At 37.3% G+C, this 12,246-nt stretch overlaps 1 protein-coding gene across 1 annotated transcript in view; it reads right to left on the bottom strand.

Moving 5' to 3' along the window:
• Positions 1–4,978, bottom strand: part of ZNF608 (zinc finger protein 608) — a 392,506-nt gene extending 387,528 nt beyond the window's left edge. The window contains exon 1 of the mRNA XM_054694479.1: positions 4,945–4,978. The gene's annotated coding sequence lies outside the window, so the exon portion shown is untranslated. The remainder of the gene's footprint in view (positions 1–4,944) is intronic.
• Positions 4,979–12,246: the final 7,268 nt, after the last annotated feature.

Below are 12,246 nucleotides of genomic sequence, written 5' to 3'. Positions count from 1 at the left end.
TACAACATTACCATCAAGATGCATACATATATTTACTTATGCCTAGCAGAACCTTGGATGATTTACAACAGACAAACAAAAAATACAGTGATGTAAGGAGAATAAAATATTAAGGCAGTGTATTTTACAATTTCTATAAAATATGTCTTATAAGTCCCTACCCCACTGTACCAAGTCATTCACTTATATAGGGTGAAGACAAATCCCATGTACAACCCAGAAGTCATTGTTTTGCATGGAGCGTCAAAATACACATTTCAGAACACAGTCAAAACAACTCAGAATGACATTTTGGTCAATGACCAAATGTAGCCAATGACATTTTGGCCACATGACTATGGTCCCTACTTACAGCCTAGATATGTAGTAGTTACAGTATCTATGTTTCTGTAATCACACTCTATAATGCTCACACTCACAATCACAGTATCACAACGAAATCTCTCTCAACATATTCCCACCCTTAAGCGATGTCCGACTACAATCTTGAAAGTAAGTATTCTCATGAAAGTAGGGGGAAGGTTTATGTCACAGACTGTCCTCTGACTCCTTACTGTACCCCACAGCAAAGTGGTTATCAGGACTTGTGTGGGCGTCCAGGGCTGGTGATCCCTGCTAGTGACCAGTCTTGCTGAGTGGCTTTGGGTCAGGTACTGGAATCTAGGTCTGACATTCACTGGAATCTAGTCACTACCTTGACTGTTTCTCAGCTCTCTGAGCTCTGTTTGGCACAACCCCTGTCTCTGAGAGTTCACAAGTTTATTCTGTATTTTTCTGTTCTCCCACTGGAGCATGTAGGGAGATCTGGACCCTGAAAATGCCATTATGAACCCAGGGGATAATGATAGTGCTATTTTAAACCACCTGCTTAGATAGGTCCCTGGTCATATACTTGGATGAAATGAAGTCTAAGAGGGGTGAAATTTCCTTAGACTATGCCCAAAGAATCTAAACAAACAAGAAAATATATCTTGGAATTCTCTGGATTGTATGTGGATTGTATCTCTACTCTCTTGGGGTTTGTACACCAAGACCATCAAGTACACCCACATCTGAGCTTCACTCTTATTCTCTTCTCCTTGACACTTGCCCAAGTTCCAGAATGTCTTTCTTCTTTTACTTGTCTTACAGGAATCACCCCTACTTCCCATTCTTCCCATTTCTCTACAAAATGGGTGACTGTAAAACTTTATAATCCCAGTGTTCCAACTGTGGCCTTGAATCATAGAGGGAGTATTTCACTACACAGAAAAGCTTTCCTTCTCCCATGCATCTGCATGCAGTCACTAGGTTGAGAAGTAGAAGTGGGAGTGAATATTCTTGACTAGGAGAAAGAACCCTTCTTGGAATACTTTAAGGACCTTGGAAAGGGCACAATTCGAAAAGCAACACAGGTATATAGGAACAAACAAGTCCTCCTACCCATGTCCTTAGGAATCAATTACTTTCTGCACAGATAATCACTGTCCCCCGTCTCTTACGTCTATGCTCCCACAAGCATTTTATGCCTATACATGTATGTATACGTTTTTTTCTGTAAAAATTGGTAATATATTCTGCACACATTTCTGCATCTTCCACTTTTCAGTTAGTGCATATCAATACTTTGATACTTGACCTAGCTTATTCTGCACAATAGCTGCAGAGTATTCAAATAAAAGCAAGTAAAGTAATTTATTTAACCAGACACTCTAGTTGGGTTGTTTCAAGTATTTTTTGGTGCCAACAATGTTGTAATGAGTAGTCACCTATCTTTTTTATTTTGAAGATATACAAATTGATGTGTAGAATAAATTCCTAGAAGTAGAATTACTTAATAAACTTTGAACAAATTCTTTGCAATAGAACTGTTTTGACTGACAATCAAATAAATAGCAATGTCGGTTTCTCTTTGCCTTTACTAACCAACTGTAGACGCTTGATCTTTGACAATAAGAAGTAAAAACTGGTGGCTCAAAGTTTTAATTTGCATTTCCCTTGTTAGGAATGAAGTTGAATATTGTATAAATCTTTAAGGATCTTTAAAATTTTCATTTATTTTTCATCCTTTCCCTAGTTTTCTATCAGTTTGTTGGTCTTACTGATTTTATTTTTTTTAATTTAAATTTTATTTTTGTATTCCCCATACAATTACAACCCCCTTATTTTGACCCCAATCCCTCCTTTCCGCACCTCCCACTCCCCATAGAGTGTCTCTGGCTCATAGTTGTTTGTTGATTTTGATGTTTCTTTCTTATAGTTATTCTTTTAAATTTACTTTACTTTATAAATTAAGAATCTAGGGCCTCCCCGGTGGCGCAGCGGTTGAGCGCTGGGTTGCGAAGCTGCCCGCGGCCTCTGCGGTGCCGGTTCGATCCCCGGCTGCTCCCCGGCCACCAGAGGAGGGTCCCACATGGCGTGCAGACCTCTCCTGCCGCCCGCTGCTCCCCTCAGCAGTGTACTTCGGTCCTTCTGCCTGCTCTGCTCCCCGCTCTGGCTCTGGTGAATTCTCTCACCCTCCCGCGCTTCTGACTGTACCCAGTGCATGTATAAACAAAACAAACAAACAAACAAATAAATAAAACATGCCTCTATAAAAAAAAAAAAAAATTAAGAATCTAGGCTCTTAATTCAGGACACGCCATTTTTATTTTTTAAAATTAGTTTTTCATTTGACTTTTAGCTTTCTGTGGTTTACTTTGATATGAAGAAATTTATTGTGTTGTCTAATCAGCTTTCTATCTTGTTTCATAGTTTTGTGGTATATTGGAAAAGCCTACTCTACTCTGAGACTATAAAAACATTTGCTCTCTGTTAGTAGTATTTCTAATATTTCATTTTTATGTTGAAATATCTGATCCTCCTGAATTTATTTTACTATAATATGCAACATAGGGATTGAACTTCTTTCCCCAGATGGCTACCTAGTTGTATTACCATCACTTATTGAATAATTCATTTTTTCACTTAGTTGAAATGTGAATTTTATGATATAATGTAATAAATAACATGATGTAGAAAATACGCTAATACACACTATAGTGTATGTGATGTTTATTTATTTCTAGAATGTCTATTCATCAATCAGCTTCTATATTCACTTGCCAGTACAATATAACTTTAAATATTTTAGTAATTAATTGAAGAATAAACTTGGTGTTTTGCTGATAATATTGCATCTTGAAATTAGGTGACTGAAACATGTAATTAACTAGAGCAACTCATACTTCACCCAGAAAGAAAAATTACAAATGACAGCAATATCCTTGAAGAATAAAATTATACCATGGAGCTAACTTGGAAATTAGTCTCATATGTACATGTCATTGCTAAATATGGAGCAAGGCTCAAGTCAAAAGTTGTCAGAGTGGTCTGACAAGTATCAACATCTAAAGTGACGTTTAAGAGGATAGCAACTTGGTAATTGAAATGCTGTTTTAACCGATACAATCTTTGCACTTGGAAGTAGGCTCCTGATGTTGACTGTCTCACATGGGTAATGTGACTTGAACTAGTGTTTATTAATTAAATCGAGTCAGGGGCTAAGTAGCCAGAAGAATTTAGCACAGACACTAATCCTATCTGGAAAATACCAGCCTGAGTCTGACAGCTTTGAGGGAACAAGGTCATGTTCAGTACAACATATTAATGCTGAGCCAAAGTAAGAAAATGGAGTTTTACCACCTAGAGAAAATGCTGTCATTATCACTATATGCCATAGTACAATCAGCTCCTTTTTATCAATCATCATTTTTATCATTTTTCAGAAGCAAAATAATACATATATAAATGTACAGAGCAAAAATAGGTCTTTAGAGTAAAATGTAAAAGACCTCCCCTCCAAAAACAGTATCCAGAAGCACTGCTGCTATCATTTTGGTGAACGCTTTTAGAATTCACCTAAGAGAAATTTTAAAATTTGTTTTGCTTTATGTAGTAAAATCGATAGTCTCCCTCTTGTTTTTGTTTTAAATTTAACTTAGTTTGTGGTGGACATCTTTCTCTGTGAACACATGGCCTAACTCATTTTTTTTTTTATTTGTGTCAACTGCATTAGTAATGTTCTCTTTATAAACCTTATCATCATTATTTCTACTGTTTTAATTACAGCAAAAAATTCTTACAAAAATTCAGCAAAATAATACAGAAAGCAATACTAAACTAAGTAATAACTCAGAAAAACTAATAGTTCTTTTCATCCATCAACTGTGCAAAAATAATATAGAAAATTGGACATTCTCATACATCTTCATTTTTTTTTTTTGGAAGATAATATATATTTACACCTTCTGTAAAGTAAACATATTCACAATATTTGGCTGAAGAATCTCATTTGGGGGCATTGATATAGAAAAAAAAAAAAATCCCCAAAAGCCACAACATCTTCTGGAGGATTTTCATGGCTGAAGTCTTAAGTATGCCAGAAACCCAGAAACCACCAAAGGCCTGTCTACTGGCGATGTAGTGCTTGGACATATCACATGCAACAATAATATAAAACATTTATCTAAGAATATATGCCTGAGTCAAATCTATTAAATTAGATGGATTTTCAGAACGGACTTTTCAATGAAAATAAACTCACAGTGTGGTATAGTATGAACTTATTTTCCTGAGCAAAAACATCTCACAAAGGAACACAGGAAACAGGTTTGAAACTAGAATCAGCCTATTAAATTTGCTTAGATCAACAGTGAAATGGTTAGTCATAGTGACCTGATTTGGTGATAGTATGTTTCCTTTTAAAATTTACATTCCACATAAATAAATATCAAATAATTTTGTAATTTAAAAATAGTAAGTAAAGAACACATAAAATGGAAAAATATGTAACTGAGTGAACAAATTTCATAGAAAATACTTCTATATTGTCATATGAACTTGAATGAATTTAAAGGGAAGTACAACATGGTAGTATCAGAAGAAATAATGATGGGGTGGTATTAGATAATGGTGAGGACTGACCTCTTTTTTTGGTCCAGGGATCCAGAATCTTGTTGTGGTCTTAGTATCCTTTATTCCCACAAGGTTCCTGGAAGACATATGTTCAAAGAAAACTAAGGAAATTGTTGTTTTATTATTATAAGGGGCATCAGCTTCAACACCAGTGCAGCATTCGCTGAGCTCACTTAGGGTCTTCATTTTGCCTGATTCAGTGAAGATCTTGGGTTTGGCATCAAAGAAGCTAATGACAGGCCATGTTACCTTTCTAAGTCTACACTGGAGAATCTAACATTAGCACTCTAATAGTGCAAAAAGATACCTCTATCAAGACAAATGAAATAGGATCAGGGCAGAGCACATAGAAGTCTGTGGGAAGCTCATTGTTTCATTCATTAGCAAATCTGACAGACCAGTGTTTTGATATTTATCATGTTAGTGCTCTCTGACCTTAGAAGATGGGCTGCAGGCCTTGATGTCCGTTCGTCCGTGAAAAAGAAAGAAGAGAAAGAACAAGGAAGAAGAAAGGACTTCCTTTCTTTAGACAATCCAGGTTAAGAACAAATAAAAGGATACCATCTACTCAAAAATTTGAGGCAACAATTAGAAAGAGATGGTAAATTAATCCTCAACCACTTTTTCACTTTGGGGGCTCATGAAAATAAAAGCCATATTTTTTCCAAGCACTTCTAGGTTTCTCAAACCATCTGCTTCAAAGAGAATTCATTTCATGTGTTTTTAGTTAATTTACACTTAACTCATCAAAATGTTGACTTGTTATTCCAGCTATTTGATGACTCAGAAATCATACACACATTTTAATATATGTTCAAAAGTCTTTTCCCCATTTGGATAAGGAAGTCATCATTAGCAGGCAGTAAACAGAACCTGGAAGAGCTTAAGTCTGATTCCAAACGGAGAACTGAGGAAATTCCAAGGGTTTGAAACTTGGCAAACTACTTTCCACACACATGGTTATAAAATCTTTAAAGTGATAAACATGAAAAATGACCAAAAAAACATCAAAACCATCACAAGCAGAAACAGAGTCTCTAGAATGTGAAGATGTTTAGTCAGGGTATGTGAAATATATATCTTATGAACTCTGTGTCTCTAAATGAGAGAACTACACAGTCAGTACAAACAACTCCACACTGACCTCACTGCACCAAACATGCAGAAAACAACAGTACTTTTCCACCAAAAAGTACTCTGTAGGACTTTTTACCACCCTGACCTTCTTTCCTTTAAAGTAAAATGTATCAAACATGCATTTAATCAAAAGGCTCTTATGTGTTCATACAAATAGGCCAGGAATAATTTTTCTTTTCCTCCAGCTTGGATATGTTTCTAGACCAGAACACTTGAGTAAAAGTTATCAGATTAATGTTTGATTGTGTATTTTTACACTGATAAAGAAAGCTTCAGATAAATCTGAACCAAGTCTCATGATACAGAGTTTTTGAGCTGTTGGATGCAGGAAACTGGCCTTTTGTGACCAAAGACAGGAAGGAGCTCAGAGACTGCAGACCATTAGGGTATTCTGGGACCAAATCCCACCTTATCCCATAGAACCCAATTCATGTCTAAGAATGGACTATAGAATGAAAGAGAAAATTCAACGTGCAGAGAAGCAGATCAATAGAAACATGAAACAGAAATCAATCAATAGGCAAATGAAATAGAAATGGAAATAGGAACAAACTGGAATACAGAAATAAAACAGGAACATGAAGCTGGGGAGATTGGAGCAGCCAAGAGACCAGGGCAAGTCTTGGGGCCATGCAGGGAGTAGACAGGCAGACACAGTGCTTGGGGCAATTGTCATAAACACTGAGTCCCCTGAGTGGCCAGGTCTGCTTCATCAGCAATAAATTAATAAAATAATAGACATACATGAGGTAGAAGGAAAGATAACAATCATCTTATGCAATTTTGTAAATTCTAACCCTCTCATTTTTATGACTGTGGGTTTTGTTGTGCAGCCTGTATGGGTGACACTTTTACCAGCTTATACCCCCGTCAGGGCCAAAGTGAGGAGGAGCGGATGCAGGGACACTTCTATCCTCTGCTCCAGCATTCTTTGCACTGCAACCCATCCCAAGACAATTAGTCATTTCCTTTTTTCTTTTTAAGGTTTCCTTCTTTTTTTCCACTTGCCTCATTCACTCCCACTCTAAGTCAAGATTGAAGTAGAAGTGACAAAATGTCACACCCAAAGCTAGACGGGAATTATTTTTAGAGAGGTCACAGCCAAGCATGTTTGTTTTTGTGAAGTTTCAAGCTTATTCTCAGCTGTGAAACAACCTTGAACCTTGAGAATTGTGAGTCGGCAAGATGGGACTAATATGTAAAAGAAAAAAGGTTCAGAAGACTTGTTGGATGTCAGTTCTCTTTTTAAAAAGAACATTTTGGTGAGTTAAGTGTAAATGAGTCAGAAACACACGGATTTTATTTCCCTTGCCATATGCATGGGTTTAAAAATTAATGGAAAAAAGCACTCAGCACAACAGTTTGAATTTTATCGGTCTTTTCCCCCCTTATGATCTCCTGAAGATGGAAGCTGAAGAATGATGAACACAGTGGAATCAAAAAGCATCATGAGTGTTAAATGTATACCCAGAGAACACATGGCTCTTTGTCAGGCAATGTAAGAACATTCTGTCTGAGAGCTCTCATTCTGAAAAAGTTGCTGCACTTTTGGTTTGACCTAACTAAAGGACTAAAGGAAATTTCTCAGTATGTTTTTATTTGAATTTATTGTGTGAGAATCAGGAGCAGGTCTATAATAAATCTTTTTATTATGAGGAGTGTGATAACTAAGTAACGGTGTATAACTGGGCAATTATCATAGCAAATAACTTTAAAACTTTTAGGCTTTCCAAAAAATAAAACTGTAATGCATGATCTTTTCTATATATCATTTTATCTGCCTTGAATATTTTACTTAGTGTGATATGACTAGAATCTTTGTAAAGCATTTGGTTGTTAAGAAAATAAGCACATATTTCAAGGTTCTCATAATCTATTTTATTTTTGCTCTGTTTGGTCAAGTTAATGGTCCGGGTATTTGATATTCTATTAGTATTATGTGAGTCCTTAGTCAAATTCTTTTATTTTGTTGTAGGAATATGAGTAATTAGCTAAATAAATTTCGAATCTTCTGTACAGGCAGTGTGTACAAACTTACCATTTTTCTAAAATTTTGTTTGTTCCCTGATGTACTCAGGAACTTTTAAGAGAACATACAAATTTTAATGTGTTCCCTTGCTGGCTTGTGGTTTGGCTTGATTTAAATCAAACATTTTCAGATGCTAGAAGTGGGTGAAATCACAATGCAGCTATGCTGGCAATTCTATTGAGGATAGGTCAGTCTGGACAAATGTACTCAACCCTACCGAGAGGCAAGGTGGTGCACACTCACACAGCCCACCTGAGTGGGTGGAGCCAGGACATGCCCATGGCAAGGGCACTTTTTACATGTCATCATGACGTCTGTTGTCAACTATGTGTCATTTTTGCATGTTGTTTCATGTATTTTAAATAGAGGAAAAACTGGGCTACATTTCAAAATTTTAATATGGTACATGAAAAGGCTTTGTTCCTATTTAATTAAATTACCGTTTATGTGCCATATGTTCGATCAGACACTGATTGCTATCCCAGATGGAGGTAATGGCTAGGAATAAGGCACAAAGTTTTCCTCCCTTCCAAAAAGTACAAGGTACAAACTTAGATGATTTTCTAAGAAATGTCATCTTGATGACAAACTCATACAGCTGCTGCTGTGACACAGTCCTTAAACCATCACTTGGGGGCTCATTAACTCTCAGAACTGTAAAGACAAGCTCTTTAAAGATAGGTAGGGTGTTAGCTCCAGAAGACAATGCCCACATTATTTTCAAGCCTGTCTGCAACTTTCCCCAGGCATACTGCTACCCTGACTAGTGAAAACTGTTTTCTTTAGGATTTCAGGTCAGGTTTATATTTAAATTATCAGTCAAAAATAAATATCCACTGTTAATTTAAAAATATAAACTTGAATCATGAAAACGTAAATTCAATAACATGTAATGCCACATGAACTGGAAACATAAAAGTGAGATCCCTTTGAGGACTCCCCGACTTTCTGGGCAAGCAGATTTCTCTTTGCTTATTCACCAAGTGTCTGAGCTTTTCTGAGAGGGAGAGAAGAGTCCTTTTAACCATATGAAGAGAGCATGTGTTTTTCTTACTTCTGCTGTTTTTGCCATATTTTCTGAGTTCAAGTCTCTAATCAGTTGGTGGGAGTGTAGACTTAATGACATTTATTTTGGAAAACATGTTCTGCTAAATTTTTGTAGTAATGCAAGCCATTTAATTCTAAAATTGGCAGCTGAAACTAACACTATGTCCACATAAACAACTACTCAAATGTTTCAGTCGAAAGCATTTTGGGGCACCCCAGGCCAATGGATTATTTTTGGGTGTGCATACTTCTGAAAGTGCAAGTGTTGCAGTCAGAGGCAGACCTCCAAAAGCAGGCAGACAAGGCATGAGGAAAGCCTGCGTGTCTGCTATTTATGGCCTCTCTGTGGGTATACAGAAAGAGCCCTTTTCCTACTGTTTTCAAGGAGAATTAGTAGAAACAGAGGAAGGATGGGGATGAAATTAGTGATCTTAGCGGTTGTCTTGGGAGGGAGGGAATCATATTCTTTAAAGAGGGGCAAGATTGAGGTGAGAGGGAAGTGGGGAGGCCTCCCTATAAATAAGAAAAGCATGTTAGGCCCTCATTAGAACGTTGCCCCACTTCTAGACTTCCCAAAGGGTGGGTCAGGAAAGCTACATCTGCTGTGTTGGTTTGCTACAGGAGCAAGTTTTGGGACCCGGCAAGGACATTCTGGTATTATTGGACAAAGTAGCCTTTGGTGCATTAAACGTAGATTAGGAACTACACCAGAGCTTTCCGATAGATATTACTATTAAAATGTCACAGAACTCCTCAGTAGGTATTACTATAAGTGAATAAAATAATCATATTTAAAAAGCATCTCTTTTAACAAATATCATGGATACAGAGTTTGACCCACTTATCACAGTCATACAACCAGGCTTTGTATTGTGTGGTCTGACCATCTCTTTCTACATCATCATCCGGATAAAGTGAGGACACAAATTTTACGGAAGCAAATCAGACAAAGGTGGGAAGGGAGTGTAGATGAATGTTATACTATAATTGAGTGATAAACACTGTCACGTTACTAGTTAGGTTATTTTGGACTTAAATCCTTGATACATAATGCTTAAATAATACTTAAATCCTTGATGCAAATGCACACAAATTTTAAAACAATATTTGACAATGACTGAAAACGTGTCCTCCTCCACAAGATATAGACACACATTTATAGAGTCTTCTACTAAAGGCCTAGATTAAAACTGAGAAGTGATCCCTAGTATAATCCTCTCCCTTAAAACTGAGAAGTGATCCTTAGTATAATCCTCTCCCTGACTTGACATACTTCAACCTGCCTCCGTCTTGGTTCTCTGCCATTTCTCTGCAGTTTGGTGAAGGGCTCCACCAGTTATTTTGTGCACAAGCCAGGAGTCTAAAAGTCACATCCTCAGTGCCAGACTTCCCCTTATGCCCTGGGTTCAGTCCTTTACCACTTTTGTTCATTTCTGCCCCCTTTCCTTCTTAAATATCTCTTGAATCTGCCCATGTTTGCCATGTGCTCCATCATACTACTATTATCTGGATCCCCGTGATAGCCTTGTACCTCTGACACTCTCCACAGAGAAGGCACAACATTTTCCTAATAATGCAAATCTGATCTCATCAGTCTTCTGCTTCAAGTTCTTGTAAGATCGCTAAGATCAAGACAGAAATTCTTAATATGGTGCATGAAACCCTTCACTGGCTGGTCTCATTTCTCTCTCCATGTTTATCTCATATAACTCCCCTCTCCCCCAAAGTCAGCACCCTGACCTTTCAGTTCCTACCCTGTAGTCTTTGCAAATGCTTTTCAGTCTGGCTGGGATGCTCTCTCTCAAATTGTTCTCTTCTCTGAGTCCTCTTTAACTTATCTTTTAGATATTTCGGCACTCCCCTCCCTACCCCATGAAGAGAAGGTGCTATCTTCCATACATCTCCCTTAATACCTTCCTGTTCCATTTTTAAAAAAAGTTTATTTTATATATATATTTACATCATTTTTCATTTTTGCACAATGTATGCATTTTCATCTTGGTTATAGTCCCCATACAATTCCCACCCCCTCTTGTTTTGGCTATAATCCCTCCTACCTTCCCCCCCTCCCCGTAGTGTGTCTCTGGTTTATAGTTGCTTGTTGCTTTTGATTTTTACTTTACTTTATTATAATTAGTCTTTTTCCCAGTCCCTTATGGGATCATGCTCAGCAAAGTAAGCCAGGAAGAAAAAGAAAAATACCGGATGGTCTCACTCATAGCAGGAATTTAGAAAACCTCTTCCCTTTTAACACATAAAACACTAGTGACAAAACACTTGCTTGTCTAGCTCTGTGAGAGCAAAAGCCAGGTGTGTCTCGTTCTGCCTATATACAGTACATAGCAGAGTCTTTAATCTATTAGGTATCTAAGACATCCTTCTTGAAGGGTGAAATGAATGGATACTGCCTCTATCATTTTCAATTAAGGCAGAGTATTTATCACCTTATAACTCTAACAGTAAGTTCCTTGAGGGCAGTCACTATGTGCTTGTCTTATGTTCCTCAGTGGTTAGCACAATGTAGATTTTAATGAGCACATTCTTACATTTAGGGCAATGGTCTACAAAATGATATTGACAGAGTCACTTTGCTAAGGCCCCTTAATATTTTGTACTTTAGCTTGTACAATTTTTTTTCAACACTTATTTGTTTATTTTTAAAGAATTTACTTATTTTTGCACAGAAGAACCAGGGTGCAGGCCACAGGTGGGGGGTGAGAGGAGTCACCAGAGACAGAGTGAGGAGCAGAACAGACAGATCTACTGAAATATTCTGCTGAGGGGAGCAGTGGGTGGGGAGACAGGAGAGGTCTGCTGTGCCATGTGGGTTAGCTCCCTGGTTGCGAATCGAACTCAGGCCCTTGCAGTGGGCTATCACAGTGGTAGCGCTGACTTAACCCCTAGGCAACCAGGGAGGCCCAGCTTGTACAAAATTTTACAAAAATTCTTTGTATACATTTCATGGACTGGTTATACCAATACTACCACAATTTACTCCATTCTAATACAAAGATAATTCGAGAGATGTGCACTAGAAATAAATGTGAACATCCCTCACATAGCATTACACAGTGATATTATAACTAGTAAAATTTTAA

The sequence above is a fragment of the Talpa occidentalis genome, unplaced genomic scaffold, assembly GCF_014898055.3.
Source record: "Talpa occidentalis isolate TD23 unplaced genomic scaffold, MPIMG_talOcc4v2.1 talOcc4.13, whole genome shotgun sequence".
Classification (NCBI taxonomy): domain Eukaryota; kingdom Metazoa; phylum Chordata; class Mammalia; order Eulipotyphla; family Talpidae; genus Talpa; species Talpa occidentalis.
The sequence above is the reverse complement of the archived record's forward strand: the minus strand, read 5'-3'. Positions and strand labels throughout refer to the sequence as shown.